Source organism: Sminthopsis crassicaudata, chromosome 1 (assembly GCF_048593235.1).
Source record: "Sminthopsis crassicaudata isolate SCR6 chromosome 1, ASM4859323v1, whole genome shotgun sequence".
Taxonomy (NCBI): domain Eukaryota; kingdom Metazoa; phylum Chordata; class Mammalia; order Dasyuromorphia; family Dasyuridae; genus Sminthopsis; species Sminthopsis crassicaudata.
Genome location: NC_133617.1, coordinates 504645597 through 504663321, shown reverse-complemented (window position 1 = coordinate 504663321; position 17725 = coordinate 504645597).

Sequence of the window (17725 nt, the reverse complement as noted above, 5' to 3'; positions counted from 1 at the left end):
AATATTAAAAACTCTCTAATCTCTATCTTGCCTCAGTTTCTCTGGCATTAAAATATGAAGGGATAATATCTTTAAAAATTAAATTATATGGGGGGCAGCTAGGTGGCACAATGGATAGAGCACCAGCCCTGAATTCAGGAGGACCAGAGTTCAAATCTGGTTTCAGACACTTAACACTTCCTATCTGTGTGACCCTGGGCAAGTCACTTAACCCCAGCCTCAGGAAAAAAAAAAAAAAAAAAAAAGAATTAAATTATATGGTAGGAGAAGAGGAAAAGGAATGGTGGGATGGTGTGAATTATCTGTCATAAGAGGCAAGTAAAAGCTTTTACAGTAAAGGGGAAGAAAGGAGTGGTCCAAAAATAAGTAAACCTTACTCTCATCAGAATTGGGTCAAATAGGAATTAATACACATATTCAATATAGGTATAGAAATTTATCTTACCCTAAAGGAAAGTAGGAGGAAAAGAAGATATGAGAAGGGCAGAGGGTGATAGATTAGTGGGCATATTTACAGTGGGGGTGGTTAGAAGTGAAATACTTTTGAGGGACATACAAATGGGCAGGAAGTACAGTTAGCAGCAATAATTATAAAAAGAAAGGTGAAAAAGTTTCTCTAAGAAGGACTCCTTTCTCAAATGTATAGGGAAGTAAGTCAACTATATAAAAAGAAAGAGCCATTCCCCAAGTGATAACTGATCAAAAGATATGAACTATACCCACAGGCCTATAAAATCATGCATATCCTTTGACAAACAAAACCAGTACTAGTCATGAATCCCAAAAGAAATTTCTTAAAAAAGGAAAAGAATTAATATGGAAAAAATATGGCAACTCTTTTCTCAAGGCAAAGAAATGGAAATTAAGGAAATACCTGTCTAGTTTCTTTTTTTTTTTCTTTTTTCCCTGAGACTGGGGTTAAGTGACTTGCCCAGGGTCACACAGCTAGGAAGTGTTAAGTGTCTGAGACCAGATTTGAATTCAGGGCTGGTACTCTATCCACTATGCCACCTAGCTGCCCTTTTGCCTAGTTTCTTTTTTTTCTTCTTCTTTTTTTTTTTTCTTCAGGAAATACCTGTCAACTAGAGAATGGCTAAATAAATAATATGATTATATATGATATGATATAATGGAATATTATTGTTCTATAAGAAATGATAAGCAGAATGCTTTCAGAAAACCTGGAAAGTGCTTCATGAACTCAAGCAAAGTGAAACATAGTGTGTACAAAGTAATAGCCATGATATGGAATAACTTCACTTTTCTCAGCAATACAATGATTCAAGAGTACTCTGAAGGATTTATGATGAAAAATGCTATCCATCACCAAAGAGCTGATAATGTCTGAAAACACATTTAAACATTCCTTTTTTACTTTTTTTTCTTGAGAGAGAAGATTTGTTTTCTTTTGCAATTGACTTTTATGGAAGTGTTTTGCATAATTTCATATGCACCTTTCCAATGAGGGACTGTGGGAGTGGAAAGGAAGGGAGAGAATCTGGAACTCAAAGTTTAAAAAATAAATGTAAAAAATTATCATACATATAATTAGAAAGAAAATTATTTTTAAAAAAATTTTAAAGAAATTGATGTGTTTCCAGTTTATGACATAGGAATTCAAAACCTTTTTTTTCCTAAACAAAAGGTCATCAAAAAGTTAATGCTTTAAAACATTTTTAAAAATTCTTTAAAACAGAAATGAGTCAGGATGAAAGGAGTGAAAAGTTTCTAATGAAACATTTTTTTTCTAAAGCATGTATTATATAATATTAATTTTATTTTACAAACTGTATTACAATATTAAAGATGAATTCTTCATTTTTGTAATAGAACCATCAAAAAGGCCCCATTTTTCTTTTAGCTCTGCCAACAATACTCAATATGATCATCATCAAAAAAAAAAAAAGATATTTCTCATAACATACTATTTTCTAAGAAATATTTTCATAAAAAATCAGAATTCATTCAGCCATCACTACTGCTTTGAGTAAAATTTAAACACTCTTCTAGACCAAATCATCTTTCTACTTTGTATTTATATACCAATGAAGCAGCAAGTAAAAGTGAACTGATTTTGGAGTTAAAAGAACTGGGATCAAATCCTGGCTCTGATATAAATTTGTAGGATCTTTTGTAAAACACCCAACATCTCTGAGCCTTAGTTTCCCTATCTTTAAAATGAGATGTTAGAATAAATGAAAAGTGAGATGACTTCCAGATATAAATTTTCTTTGGCAGATAAAAATCTGCAACGGAAGGGAAGATTAACTTTACATTATAAATAGTTGACATTTTCTCAGAATATAAAGATTCTGAACCCTTTTTGTGTCTTGGACCCCTGTGACAGTTGGGGAAGCTTATATTTCATATATTATATATTTTCTTCTGAATCTTTCCATGTTTCAAGATGAGATGTAAGCCTTTATACCATTTCCCAGAAATGCTACCAGCAAACTGCCACAGAAACTGTATATGTATTTCATTCATTCAAATTGCTCAAGGAATGAAGAAAATATGATCTTTTATATATTGGAATACTAACTTGCAATAAGAAATTATGAAGTGGATCATTGTAGAGATACCTGAGAAGACTCATGAACTGATAAAGACTAAATTATGCAGAACCACAAAAGTAAATTATACAACAAATTAATACATAATCATTAATTATATATATATATAATCTTATATAATATACATTATATTAATAACAATATATTACTATATAACATATACTATCTAATACATTATACAGTTATGTAATATATAATAAATAATAAAATAATAATAACAAAAACTTTAAATGACCTAACTCTGATCAATGCAATGGCCAACCTGTATTCCAATGAACTCAATGAAATGTTCTACCCACACATGCTGACAGAAAGATGATGGCTTTAACATGGTAGTTTAGAGATACTTTGGTAACATAACAAATGTTGGCATTTGTTTTGCTTGAATATGTATATTTATTGCAGTAGTTTTATTTTGTTTTTATTTTTCTCCCATGGGAACATCAAATAAGGAGAAGGGATGGATTTTTGTTCATTAAAAATAATAAGTAGTAGTATTTATATTGTGCCTTAAGGCTTCCAAGTGTTTTATAAATATTAATTTAAATATTTTCACAAAAACTCTGGGAGGTTTGTGACTACTATTATCCCCATTTTATAGATGATAAAACAGTGTAGACATGGTTAAGTGATTCATACAAAGTCACACAGCTAGTAAGTGACTGAGGCTGAATTTCAGGAAGAAACCAGTCCAGCAGACTATCCCCCTATTCCTGGATCAAATTATTACCTAAAGCTTTGAGATCTTTTGAAATGAAATAGTCTACAAAATTTTTCAATAATTTTCAGATAAGATAATTTCTGTTACCAGGAGTCAAAGCATAAATGTGGACCCATTAGGTGACTTTTTTTTTTTTTTTTTTTACTTATTTTCTTTCTAACACATTTACTATCCTTGCTAAAATAAAAATTATCCTCATTGTTTACATCCCCATCTTTTGAAATTGTACTACAGATAAAAACTGAAATTGTACATATATAAAATTTTAAACAGAAAAATATTCAATTAAGAATTTTAAAACTTGTAACTTTTTAACAATCAGCAAGAGCTTACCTATGCTTCCTATGTGATAAAAGTTAAATACCCAAAGGCAAAAGTGAATCAGTTCCTGACTTCAAGAAGCTTTCAATTTCTTGGAGGAGATAATAGCACATAAATAAAAATATAAAAGAAGCATTCTAAGTAGATAAAGAATAACCTTAAAGTAGATAAAGATAAAGATAAATAAAATGCATTAATATCTGTAGGCATCATGAAAGGTCTCTTTCAAAAGTTGATATTTAATCTGAATGGAAGGAAGTTAGGAATCTGGAAGTGGGCAGGAGAATGAAGTGCATTCCAGACCTGTGGAATAACTAGTTCAAAGACATGGAAAATAGATTTGGTATAGTTTTTGTGAAAAAGAGCAAATAGGCCAATATATTTAGATGATGGATAATACACGGTGCATAAGGAGACAAAAAGTAGGTAAGACAGAGAGAGACTACATACAATATAAGCAGAAATTGGAATGCCAAAAAAGGGAGTTTAAATTTGATCTTAATAGGTAATAAGGGCTACTAGAGTTTATAGAATTGGGGAGGGAGACATGGTTAGAACTACACTTCAGGATTATTCCTTTGGTAAATATATGAAGAATAGAATGAAATAGGAAGAAATAATCAGTTACTGTAGGAAGCTATTATAATAGTCCAGGCAAGAGGAGTAAGAGATTGATTGGGATGGTAGGTGTGTCAGTAGAGATAAGGGGATGTATGCAAGGGTTGTTTTGGAAATATTTTTCATAATGATAATAAACAAATATAAATCTGAATGCATTTTATACTGGAGTATTCTCTGAACTGCCAGTACAAAATTATAAATTGACAGAGTATGGCAAATGAGATGTTTCCTATTATAACATACTATATGATAGCTATTGAATATTTAATTTGGCCTTGAAAATGACAAGAGGAATTAAACTAATTCAACTAGAAGAGATAAATTAAAGTAACATTACAAGTCTGACAAACCCACTCAAGCTAAAAGCAATTAGCATTAAATCAATGAATTCAAGATTTCAGGCTATTTACTTATAATCATTTCAAGTCCTTAGAACTATTTTTGCTACTCCCTCTCCTTTTTTTCCCCATCAACCCTCAGAAATTTATAATTAAATTATGAGCACATGTATTTTAAGAAAAAAAAGCCGATTAACTATTATTTGAATAAATAAATTAGTCTTTACTCTGGGTGGCTTTAATTAGCAGAAAGGGAGGGAGTGGCTACAAGATTCAGGAGTGGTTTGTTGAGGTAACATTTTCTTCAAAGAAGACATTTCTCTCTCTTCCTCATTCTCCCTGCTCCATCAATCATGGCATGGCATACAGCAGCAACTTGCCCAAAGAGAAAACACCTTATAGAGTAGTTTGAATGTGGAAGTGAACCACAATTCATTGGAGCAGTTGTGAAATGAAACCTCTGGGACCAGGAAAAAGACAAAAGGGTATTTTTGTTGTTTGTTTGTTTGGTTTTGTTTGGTTTTGCTGAGGTAATCGGGGTTAAGTGACTTGCTCAGAGTCACACAGCTAGGAAGTGTTAAGTGTCTGAGACCAGATTTGAACTTGGGTCCTCCTGACTTCAGGGCTGGTGATCTATCCACTTTTTTAAGAAACTGAAATATTTATTAAAAATAGACAATTTTAATGTTCAAAACTTTGTGTGAGAAAATGTTTTAAAAAATTAGATGAAGAGATTAAATCTGACATCATCAGATCATGTCAAACTGGAAGTGATACACTTCTGCACTCAATGCTGCTTCTCCTCAGACTCTGGGTAGGCAGCAGTTATGTTATTGATGGCAGGTACAGTGTGTATCTTAACACAGAAGGGAGTTGAAAAGGTTTCATGGAAAGTGAAAACTTTAAATGAAATCCTTCAGGAAAAGACGATAAGGAAGAAGGAAAGAATCAGAGATAAAACATTAAAAATTCTGATGAAGGGGGAATGGAGATGGGATTTCCTTTTAGATAGGAAGTTGAGAGATCACCACTTAGAGATAAACAGGAATTCAGTTTCTCTGTCTCTCTCTCCCCAATCCTTCTAGCAATAATTCACTGACTCTACCCATCAGCTGATTTACCTATACAGCAGAAGTTATTCCATTCAGGAATTGAAGAATCAGTTAAAGAAAGTTCTAGGTTCATTTGAGAGAACTGATATTCAATACAACATATATTCAGGGCAGGCATAGTTACAAACAATAAATATAGGCAAAGAGAAAGGGGAGGGGGCGACTTCTAAAAGCCAAACATTTAATAACAGTGAAGGAAGCTGGCTCTAGACTCAAGAAAAAGTTTCTTCAGGAATTTGAGAGTCATGATTCCAAGTAGAGGAGACCATGGGAGCTCGATGGTGCAACCTGCCCAAAGAGATGCTGAATAATCCAGAGCAGAGTTTATACTTGACTCTGAGAAATGACTTCCAGTCCCTGTAGTTCTATAGGTGTGAACTACCTTGGCCACTTAGGTTCTTATGTACTGAGGACAGTATTCTTTTTGTATGTGTGTGCCTGTTCTCATGTACACTGTTTGTATTTATGGGAAAGTATTCCCCAAATTAAAAGTATTTTTATCCTAGCTTTTACTTTAATCAATGCCTTAAAACAACAACAACAACAAAAAATGGTGTATGCTATTTAATTGTTAATGGAAAGTTCTCAAGTGAACCTTAAATCACAGGGTTCCTTTGAGAATCTAAGGTAGTAACTACTCTCTGAAGACTGATCCTCAAATTGGTGGCATACATACTCTGTTTCTTTGTGAGGTTTTTTGCCATGTTTTGTAGTTCACTATTTTCCTTATTTATGAAACCAAGACAAATCATATTTTGAAAAGTTCTAGGTAGGAGTAGAGCTCATAAGATTTAGATATGGATGGAATATTAGGCAATCACCTAGCCCAATAACTTTATAAAGACCAAAACAATATATATATATGTGTGTGTGTGTGTGTGTGTGTGTGTGTGTGTGTGTGTGTGTGTGTGTATGTATGTATGTGTGTATATAAACCTGACTACATATGTGAAGTCTGATTATTTTTTAATTCTTCGTTGGGGAAAAATGATATATTGTAGAGTAAAATTTCAAAGAAAATCTTAAAAAATATTGCCAAGGAAATTCTTGTAAATGAGAATCAATTCAATAATCATTTACAAACTGTGTACTATGGTGAGACAGAACTAGGATACCAAAAAAAAAAAAAAAAAAAAGTTGCTCTTCCCAACTCCCCTCTGAACAATTTTAAATCATGCTCCAAAACAAATTCAGGAGCAAAAGAAACTAAAAAGGGATATGGTGGAAAATTTTTCTAGTGCAAGATAATTTAGAAGGACTGCAAGATGGGTTTGTCTCAGGGAGAGCACATAGTCTAGCACAAGCAATATTTCTGCAAAATAGCAGGTTGCTCCTAGCCCCTGCAGAGCTAAATAATTAATGCTCTGAGACCCCAGCTCAGCAGACCAGTGATACAGTGGACCATGTGTGGTTCCAAGCTCAGAAACCCCAGTGATGCAGGTGAGGTTGTATCCCTAAAGTCCCTATGCAAAAAGTCAAAGACCAGATCCCTGCTTCCCATCCTTACTTCTGCAAGAGTTTTGGGAGTCAAGCCATTTTCCAATCAATAAATGGTCAAAGTATATAAAGAGAGATTGAAACTATTTGTAGTTATATGAAAAGAGTCCAAATCACTATTGATCAGAGAAATGCAAACTAAGACAACTCTGAGATTCCACTACACACCTGTCAGATTAGTTTAGATGACAGGAAAAGATAATGACCAATGTTGGAGGGGAACTGGGTCACTGATACATTGTGGTACAACTGTGAATGGATTCAACCATTCTAGAGAGCATCTGGAACTATGTCAAAAAGCTATCAAACTATGCATACCATTTGACCCATCAGTGTTTCTACTGGGATTATATACCAAAGAGATCTTAAAGGAGGGAAAGGGACTCACATGTGCAAAAATGTTTGTGGCAACCCTCTTCGTGAAGCAGGTCTACTTGTGCAGTGATGAAGAGAGCCATTTACACCCAGAGAGAGGACTGTGGGAACAGAGTGTGGACCACAGAATAGCATTTTCATTCTCTCTATTATTATTTGCTTGCATTTTCTCAGTTTTTTTTTTCTTCCTTCTTGATCTGATTTTTGTTGTGCAATAAAACAACTATGAATATGTATATGTATATTTGGATCTAACATGCATTTCAATATATTTAACATGTATTGGACTATCTGCCAAGTAGGGGAGGGGGCGTGGGGGAAGCAGGGGAAAATTTAGAACAAAAGGTTGTACAAGGGTCAATGTTGGAAAAATTTGATTAGGAGAAGAGTCAGGTCATTTCAGACATAGAAAAAGACAAGAAAGTCAATTTATGTATGTAAGATAACAATCCATGAAATTTGGCAGAAACACAGAAAGGAAAATAAACAGTTGGAGCATTATTTAATTCCAGGAGTCAAAAGTTTAGAGATGTAGAGGGAATATACAGGAGCAGCATCAAACACTACTAAGTATGTTTGTAATATTAATTCATGCCTATAGTGCTTTAACTCTTTCCTTACAACAACCCTGTAAGGTAGAAAGTTCAAGTGATATTCTCCCTACTTTTCAGATAAGAAAACTGAGGCTCAGAGATATTAAATTACTTGCCCAATATCACATAACTAACAGTGGTGAATTGTATTTCAAACAAAATCTTTTAACTCCAAATAAAATGATGTTCTAAAAAATAGAATTCATTAAAGTCCAACTGTATAGCAGCAAATCTGACAATTTAACTGAAATAGATGAATATTTACAAAAATATAAATTGCTTAGAATAATAGAAGAAATAAATTACTTAAATAGACACATTTTAGGAAAAGAAATCAAACAAACCATTAATGAATTCCCAAAGAAAAAATCTCCAGGACCAGATGGATTTACAAGAGAATTCTAACAAACAGTTAAAGAACAATTTTTTGTATTAAAACTTTTTATTTTAAAAACATATGCATGGATAATTTTTCAACACTAACCCTTGTAAAAACCTGTGTTCCAATTTTTCCTCCCCTTCCCCCAACCTCTTCCTTAAATGGAAAGTAATCCAATATATGTTAAATATGATGGAAATATATGCTAAATCTACTATATGCATACAATTATCTTACTGCACAAGAAAAATCAAATCAAACATGAAAAAAAATGAGAAACTAAAATGCAAGCAAACAACAATAAAAAGAGTGAAAATGCTATGTTGTGAACCATGCTTAGTTCCCACATTCCTCTCTCTGGGTGTAGATGGTTCTTTTCATCTCAAGATTGTTGGAACTGGTCTAAATCATCTCATTGTTGAAGAGACCCTTGTCCATCAGAAATGATTACAGTATAATATTGCTGTTGCTGTGTACATGATCTCCTGGTTTTGTTCATTTTAGTTAGCAACAGTTCATGTAAGTCTCTGAGGCTTTTCTGAAATCATCCTGTTGATCTTATATTACAGAACAATAATATTCCATAATATTCATATACCACAATTTATTCAGCCATTCACCAACTGATGGGCATCCACTCAGTTTCCAATTTCTTGCCACTACAAAAAAGGCTGCCACTAACATTAGTTAAAGGAAATTAATTTCAATACTATGTAAATTATTTTGGAAAAATACTTAAAGAAGGAGCCTACCAAATTTTAACTATGACACAAATATAGTGCTGATACCTAAACCAGGAAGAGCCAAAACAGAGAAAGAAAAGTACAGACCAATCTCCCTAATGAATATTGATGCAAAAATTTTAAATAAAATATTAGCAAAGAGATTACAGCACTTTATCAGCACAATACCACACTACAATCAAGGAGTGTAGGGCTGATTCAGTATCAAGAAAACAAATCCTAAAATTAACCATATTAATAACAAGAAACAGAAATCATATTATAAACTCAGTATATGCAGAAAAACATTTGATGAAATACAACATCCATTCCTTTTAAAGCACTAGATAGCATAGGGATAAAAGAAGAATTCTTTAAAATAATGAGTATCTATCTAAAACAAACAGCAAGCATTATTTGTAATGGAGAGAATAGATGCATCCCCAACAAAATCAGAGGTGAAACAAGGATGCCCATTATCACCACAATTATTCAACATTGTATTAGAAATGTTGGTTTGGCAATAAGAAAAGAAAAAAGAAATTAAAGGAATTAGAATAGGCAATGAGCAAATAAAGCTATTACTCTTTGCAGATGATATGATGATATACTTAGAGCAACCTAGAAAATCATCCAAAAAACTTACTGGAAACAAGAGCTTTTGCAAAGTTGCAAGATATAAAATAAACCCACACAAATCATCACTATTTCTATATATTACTAACAAAGTCCAACAGCAAGAGATTAAAAAAAGGTATTCTATTTAAAATAACTGTACACAAAATATTTGGGTATCTACTAGCCAAGACAAACCCAGGAATTATATGAACACAATTACAAAACACTTCTCACACAAATAAAGTCAGCTCTAAACACTTGGGAAAATATCAATTGCTCATGGATAAGCCAAACAATATAATTAAAATGATAATTCTGCCTCAATTGGCTTATTTGTTCAATGCCAATGCCAATCAAACACCAAAACATTATTTTATAGAACTAGAAAAAATAATAACAAAATTCATCTGGAAGAACAAAAAGTTATAATAACAAGGGAATTAATGAAAAAATACAAAGGATGGTAACTTAGCAGTACCAGATCCAAAAATTATGTTAAAGCAACAGACATCAAAACTATTTGATACTGTCTAAGAAATAGAGTGGTGGATCAGTGGAATAAGTTGGATATACATGATACAATAATCAAGGTCTATAGTAATCTCATATTTGATAAACCCCCAAACTCTAGGTTTGGGTATAAGAACTCACTCTTTAATAAAAATTCCCGTGGAAACTAGAAAACAATATATCAGAAACTCAGCATAGACCTATCTCTTACACTCTATACTAAAATTAGGTCAAAATGGATATATAATTTGGACATAAATGGTGATACCATAAACAAACTAGGAGAAAAATGGATAATTTACCTGTCAGATGTTTAGAGAAGGGAGGAATTTATGACCAAAGAAGGATTAGGAAAGACCAATGGACAAGTTTGATTACATTCAATTAAAATTTTTGCACAAACAAAACCAACATAAACAAGATTAAAATGGAAATACAAAAATGGGATAATTTTTTACAGATAAAAGTCTTATTTCTAAAATATATAAATAATTGTGTCAAATTTGTTAGAATACTAGCCATTTCCCAATTGACAAATGGTCAAAAGATATGAACAAACAATTCTCAAGTAACAAAATTAAAACCAGCTACAGTCAAGTGAAAAAATGCTCTAAGTCACTATTGATTAGAGAAATGCAAATTAAAACAACTTTGAGGTAACATCTCTTACCTCTTAGATTGGCTAAGAGGATAGGAAAAGGCAATGATAAATGTTGTAGGGGATGTGGGAAAATTGGGGCACTAATGCATTAGTGGTAATGTTGTGAACTGATCCAATAATTCTCAAGAGTAATTTGAAACTATGCCAAAGGCTATCAAACTGTACATACCTTTTAACCCAGCAGTTCCACTCCTGAGTTTGTATTCCTAGGAAATCATACAGGGAGGGAAAGGATCCACATATGTGAAATGTGTGTAGCACTTCTTTTTGTGGTAGCAAAGAATTAGAAAATGAGTAGATGCCCATCATTTGGGTAATGCCTGAATAAGTTGTGATTTATACAGGTAAGTGAATATTATTTTTCCATTAAAAATTATGAACAAATTTTAGATTGACCTGTAAATATTTACATGAACTATGCTGAGCAAAACAATGTATCAGAAATACATTGTACACAAAAACAGCAAGAATGTGTGATCAACTATGAAAGACTTGGTTCTTCTTAGTTCAGTGATCCAATGAAATCTTAATAAACTTTGGATCGAAAATGCCATCTGCATCAAGAAAAAGAACTATGAAAATTGAATGTAAATCCACAATGCTATGTGCACTTCTTTTTTTTCTAGGGTTTTTTTTCTCTCCCACAGTTTTGCCCTTTTGTTTTTCTTTTTCTTTATCAACATGATTAATAAGGCAATGTATATTAAAAGTAAATATATAAATAAAATTAAAAAAAATAAAAATGGAGTTCAAAGAAAATAGATTTGAGATCAATATAACTCAGTGTGCTAGAAAACTGGAACACATTTTATTTTGTGTCACTCTCCATACCTTCTATAACAGCTTCTGTACTTAGTCCTTGGTTTGCTGTTTTTGCTTATATACCATTAAATCTCTTTACCCTATCAGGAAATAACTGGATATCATAGGAAAAAACTCAAAAACTGCTAATGTGTAGGTACATTGATAATAAATTTTCACTAAAATGCTTTACATCCACTTTTTTCACAAATTCCTCTTGCTTTTTGCTCTCTATGCAAAATAAAAGTTCAGAGACTGTGTCATTTTTAATCTTTGTATCTCCAATGCTTAGTGAAATATCTTGTACATGAAGGCTTAATAGATGTTTGTTGATTTGATTCAAACCATAAAACTTCACTTTACTTTTTTTATGAAGCACTGAGCATCTTTTAAGGAAGACCTCTTTTTGTGACAAATTATTACTGCTTTTATCAAGGAAACAGAACTATCTAGTCCTTAAAAATTAAAAGAACACTTAAATCTTCTTAGATGCTGATTAGAGCACTCAGCATTATGTCCAATAACAAGTTTCTACTGTATTTAGATTTGAAAATATTGAACTAATTCATTTATTTTCCCTTTGACTCTCCATGAAATTTATTGCAGGAAATCTGTCAATGATAGTGCCAACTCTCTTCAGGATTTGTTATCAGGCCTTTTCCCATTTTCAACCATAAATAAAAGTGTAATTTTAATCTGTACTTCAAACTTGGGTGAAAGTATGAAAAGAAATATCTTCCCTTAGCATCAGTCACTCTCTGTATGCACTAACAACAGATAAAAGTGCTTCCTACTGACTCTCTTGCACAGGCTTTCAAGGCTTCTGGGAAAGACCATGAGAAAAGTGCACCCTGTTATTAGGACATCTCCAAATGTATAATTTATACCTGTACCTGTTCTTCATTCAGATAGAGTTTTTACACTCCTTGAATAATACTTGTACAAAGAAGTTTTCTTGACATTTCAGCTATCATCGAAAAGACCAAATAAAATAAGCACTCTAAAATAAAGAAAACACTATCTATCCTAATTTTTTCCAGAATCCAGAAGTTTCAAATGTTGAAAAAGTGCACATGTGGCAAGATTAAAATTATATATGCATATATATATATGTATCACATACATAGATGTAGATAAACATGTGTTGTAATGATGAATACATGGTTTTTGACAAACACGTGTCTATGTACATATGTGTGTATGTACATCTATTATAATTGTGTAAACACATGTTTGTGTTTTTAAACTCATACATATACACCTGTATTTACTTATTTCACTCAGGGAAAGAAAGAACCAAAACCTCAAAGATGTAGCAAAAAGGTTAAAAAAACCCCACAAAATTAAGCCCAATCTATTTCTTGGTAAGAAAGCAATTCTTTCCTATCCTGGCAATCACTGCCACATAGTTTTTCTGATGGTAATATTTCTCTTTGGGATTTAACTTTAGAAAAGCAATCAGATCCTGCTGGGTAGCTAAATGAATCAACCTGTCTAAACTAATTTTTGTTTTTAATTCACAAGTAGATCTGCATTCCAACATCTTAGAAGTATTGTAAGCATGCATATGCATATGTGTGTGCAAACACACACACATATAATTCCCAGCAGATTGTAATTGTTGATGTTAATAATACTCATATGGATTTGTCTCTAACTATTAAATGTCTTTTGAGTAAAGGAAAGTGACAGGAAGCAAGGAGAAGGAGCAAAGATAGGCACAAAACAGTGTACTTTCAGCTTTAACAGTTACAAATTGCAAATGGGAAATAAATTGTTAGCAAAATAAATTATTTCCTGCCTGCCTTTGATATTTCACCATCTGTGTGGCAGTGACTTCACTGCTGACACAATCAACATATTCTTTGAATATGCATTCATTACTTTGTATAATCCAGTGTTCTCATTTATCCACCTTCAAAATAACCCCAGAAAGCTTTCTGGATAATGCAAAATGCCTTCCATGGAAGAAATTGGAACTGGGGAAGATAAGTTGGTCTAAATGCTACATCATTTAGCAATGTGCTAGTAAGCAAGTCTTTTTGAAACCTGTCAATTTTTTAAACTTCTGGCTAAATAATACTATACCAAATTGTAAACTGATACAATGAAAATTTATTTTAAAGAACTGATTCCTTTGGCTTCTACATACAAAGAAGCATCTATACCCACAACCACACACTACTTATAGAGTCAGAATGATAGTTAAAAGGGTTTGTAGAGCTCATTTTCTCCAACCCCTTTATTTGACAGAAAGTCCATCTTGTGCTTTTTATGCCAATTGGGACAGTCACACAGAGAGGAAGGAGATGGTCTAATACATAGATTACAGGAGAGAACCATGAAATAACACAGAGTTCCCCAATTATATTTGCCTCTCTCAATATGACCTAGACATGAGAGTACATTTTGAGCAAAAGAATCAGATTAATAAGCCCCAAAAAATTAAACTACAAATACCACAGAAACAGTAACTTCAAACTGAAGAATAGTATTTAGTTTTGTGAAGTGTGAGCTAGATTTTAGAAATGACCCTAGGCTTCTAAACAAAATCTAACACACTCAAAGAAAAAGAATGTGATTAAGGAAAGGCCTGTTAAGAAAAAAAAGTCATAGAATTTAGATACAGAAAGTATGATAGAGATTAACAACTTTGTTGTCTAGGTGATAAAACTGAAGACTGAGAGAAATTATGTGATTTGCCTACAGTAAGTCAAGATAAACATTCAACATTCAAATGGATTTCTGCCTTCATTAATCCAAATGGGCTTCTGAGTATGACATTGAGAAGATGGAGAGTGTTCAGAGTATCGAGCTCATGTTACATGAGGGTAGCTTGAAAGAAATAGGGCTATTAAATCTGGAGAAAGGAAGATGCAGGAATACATTATAATAATCACTTAATAACTTTATTTAATTGAATTGCTGAATATGGTCTAACACCCCACTTCAACAATGCCCAGTGTCCAAGGAGAAGGAAATGATAAAAGAAGTGCAACAAAAGAGAACAGAAATATTTGGACAAGGTTCTGGCTTGTATAGCTTCTAGAAAATCCACAAGGGAAAAAAAGAGTTAGCAGAAGTATTGGTCTCTAGTATAGGATTTTACTCCAAGAGACCCAGTGCCTAGAATACTGAAAAAAAGGAGGGAAGGGACCTGTGTTGGGTAAGAGGTAATAGGACAGAAGTCAAAGAATTGAGAATGACTTATTCAAGTCCTTTCAAAAAATAAAGGGTCTATGAAGAATTCACCAATCTAATCCAGGAAAAATTTAGGATTAGATTTATTTATTTATTCATTAGATTTATTTATTTGTTTATTATCACCAAAAGGGAGAGTAGGAGCGACAGAGGGAGAAAGCAGCTGAATCATGGGCTAAAATCTACAAGTGTATCTAGAGCTCAGTTCAACACAGAAAGCTACCTTCATAGTGAATAAGTCTTTCATGTTTTGGGATTTGTGAAGTTACTTCAAACAAAAAGCTGGAGAAGGAAGAAACAGCGAGATCTTGAATATAATCTAACTTTGCCAGGTAGAGGAGCAAGAGGAGCAATTGCCAGTTAATTTAGGAGTTTCATATTAAATGAGAATTTAGATGTCCCACCTTATCCAAGAATAATTTTTAAAAAGGGAAAACATTTATGTGCACATTCAATGAAAGGAGATTGGATCCCAAAGTATATTATGGTTTAAAAGAACAAGAGTCAAGAAGAAAATGAACTGAATTAATATTTCTTGGAAAGGACCATTACAGATGAATATCATTCAGAATAGGTTATGAAATGATGGGAGTAGGGAGATTTCTGAATGTCTAAATTGCATGCTTATTTTCATATGACTGAGATTAAACACAATTCCTTCATTTCTGTTAAGTAATACTAAAGTGTAAGGATAAAAAATTACAAGTGTTCTCAATTGTTATCATTTTATTAGAAGTTTTTAATGATAACTAACACTTATGCAGCACTTGGACTTCATAAAGCTTTTAATAACTATTTTCTAATTTTATGCTCAAAACAATCCTGGAAAGTTCATGCTGTTATTATCTCTATTTTACAGTTGACAAAACAAAGACAGGGAGAAGTGAAGTGACTTGTCAGGAAAATATAGGTAGTATTTGAGGTTTGATATTTACTTGTCTTCCTGATTCCAGGTCCAATTCTCTCTATCCCCTGAATCATCTAACTGCCTGATGTATCTCTTCTCCTAATGAAGGGACAAAGCTCCCCATCACAAAAACTTTGTGTATAGGAAGGTCTTATGAAGAGTATAGGAGAATGGTGGAAATCTTTATTGAAAAGTGATTGATATATCAAAATAAATTCACCAATAAAAAGTGTAGATTGCATTGAAATGGGAAGGATGAGTGTGATGAAATGGAGACTGAGTTTATAATCTAATGGATATAACATTACATTATTAACTAAAATCATCTCATATAAGATCATTGAAAAAGAATAGCTCCCCCAGCTTCTTTTGAATTATCAAGCAGCTACATGCTGTTACACAGGAGACCAACTTGTCACTCCTTTGCTGAAACTGTCATAAGTTGAAAAAAGTAATCAGAGTCCCTGACAAGCTCTTGAAACCCACCAGACAGATACCATTTGGTGGAAGAATAGGTTAAAGCTCGTTTCCTAGAGTTCAGATATTTTTTTCTTGAAAAATTCAAGAATCCTAACTGAAATGTCACAGATTGGAATAGGTATTTCTATTTCAAATTTTAAAAGGAGCTTGTATTCAAATTTGGGGCTGAAATATAATCCAGTTCATTAACAACTTTCCTCTTCCATTAGTAATAATTTATTTTTTTTAAAAGGGTCACATGATATCGGGCTATATAGATCAGTTGGGTAGTTGGAGAAGTAGGGAAAAGAAACCTTGCTTTGTCTCCCACTGACTCTCTGAATTTAATTAAGATTGTCATGGATTGAATGAGCCAATACTGATCAAAGACCTGAAAAGTAACACTGGGTTTCACCCTTAGAAAGATGGGCATGTATGAAATACAAAAAGACACGGACAAAGCCAAATTCACAAGATGAAATTAGATTTTTTTTTAAATCAAGATTAATTTTAGTTTATTCTTCAGTAGGTAAGGTCAACAGCTAAGGAAACTGAAAGATGACATTTGTAGAACTGGCAATCAAGATGACTTGTAAGTATAAGGAAAACAAAGAAAAATGTACCGAACACCAAATTTGGTAAACATGTATACCATGGAAATAGATGCTTAGCATGCTGTTTTTTAATTTTTTCTGCATGATGTTGCCTTAGATCTCATTAATTTCTGGTTAGAAAAGCAAAATATCTTACCATCTATATCATTATTTGGCATATGGTGATACCTTCTAATAAGCACCTTGAGAAAAGCAGAAAACCCTTTTTTTTATTACTCAGGAGTAGTCATTTACAACAAACAATAATTTATTTATAAGTTAATACAGTTCTTGGAGCTAGTAAGTGACAATATAATTTAATATGTATAGTATATATGTTGTAAGGACATCCAAGTCCAACAAATATAATGCAATAAAGATACTCAACATGACTTAGAGTCATAGATTTAAAACTAGATTCCTTTAAAGAACATCTGTTGATACATTTTTTATTTCAGAGATAAGGTTTAGAGAACAACAGTGATTTTTTTCAAGGTTGCACAAATAAAGATTAAATAAAGATTAGAGTTGGGATTTGAAAACAGGTTCCTTGACTGCAAATTCAAGCTCTATGCGTGTGTTTGTGCTTACATACACATAAACATATAGATATATATGTAGTACATATATATCTATATGTATCTATCTGTATATATTTACATATTTTATTTTATTTGCTATTTGGATTTCACAACAGCTAAACTGGACTAATTAGAATTGTCA